Genomic DNA, 1116 nt, shown 5'->3' with positions numbered 1-1116 from the left:
AGAGAACATCACTAAACCAGCATGCCATGCCCACACAGAAGCTGACCCGGAAGGAAGAAGAGAAAGGGGCAGTCAGTCTGGACCCCATGCTGGCACACCAGGCACAGAGGATGACATCCCTGTGGGGAGCAACTGGGACTCAGAGGGTACTGTGGAGCCGACAACAGATCATGCCACGTACAGCCTTTACTGGAGGAGACTGTGGCAGAGGATAATTCTGCAGTCACACAGCGGGGAGGTAGTGCAGTCTGAACCCCCACAGTGGGGCAAACCAAGAAGGGATCATAACAGATCAGCAACTGAAGCAAAGCAAAGCAAAGCTACGAAGTCCCTAAAGAGCCTCCGAAATGGACTTCAGGCTGGGAGGGGAAGATCCTTCATAACCAGTGGGAGATAGTCATGAAGGTCAGCAAACAGACCTGGAATTATGTATATTTTTTCTCCTTTAAAAAAATTATTATTTTTTATTTAATTTTCTCTTTCTTTTCTCTCCTTTTCTTCTTTAAATCTTTGGTTTTCTTTTTGTTTGGTCTCTGTCATAGCTGGTTTGCCTACTCATGTAAGATAGGAATGGGAAGCAAGCCAGAGAACACAGTGGGACCAACAGTCCCGTGGGGTGGGGGGGCAACTTGTAGGGGCAGGGTGGCGGGGGAAGGGTGTGGGGAGCAGGCAGTGCCATAGACAGGGGAATAACTAGGGAATTAGAGTCAACAACAATGAGGAGATAGAGATCTTGAGGGTGTCGGAGCAACAGCAAACTAGCTAAGAGGAAGTTTTAAGAGGCAGAAATAGGGGGAAAGTGACGGTGGGGCAGGAGGAAGGTAAAAGGAAACAGAGGAAGGACCTAGGAAGCAAAGCAATGGATAGGATAGAGGTCTGAGCATAGGTATGTACACATGTAAATATATTAATCCACAAAAATAGAGGTACTGTATTGGCCTATGCACATATATATATATAGAGAGAGGGCAATAAACTGTGATAGTGGACATACTTTGGGCCTCTGCTCATACCCTACCTCAATACTAGAACACTTTGTTCTAACAAATCGGCATTCTGAGATGCTCTCCCTCCTAACACAATCGCTGATGATAAAGCAGGTGTATAAGCAAATGC

The sequence above is a fragment of the Echinops telfairi genome, unplaced genomic scaffold, assembly GCF_000313985.2.
Source record: "Echinops telfairi isolate 266 unplaced genomic scaffold, ASM31398v2 ScPeMD7_443;HRSCAF=831, whole genome shotgun sequence".
NCBI classification, from domain to species: Eukaryota; Metazoa; Chordata; class Mammalia; order Afrosoricida; family Tenrecidae; genus Echinops; species Echinops telfairi.
Note: the sequence above shows the minus strand (reverse complement) of the source record.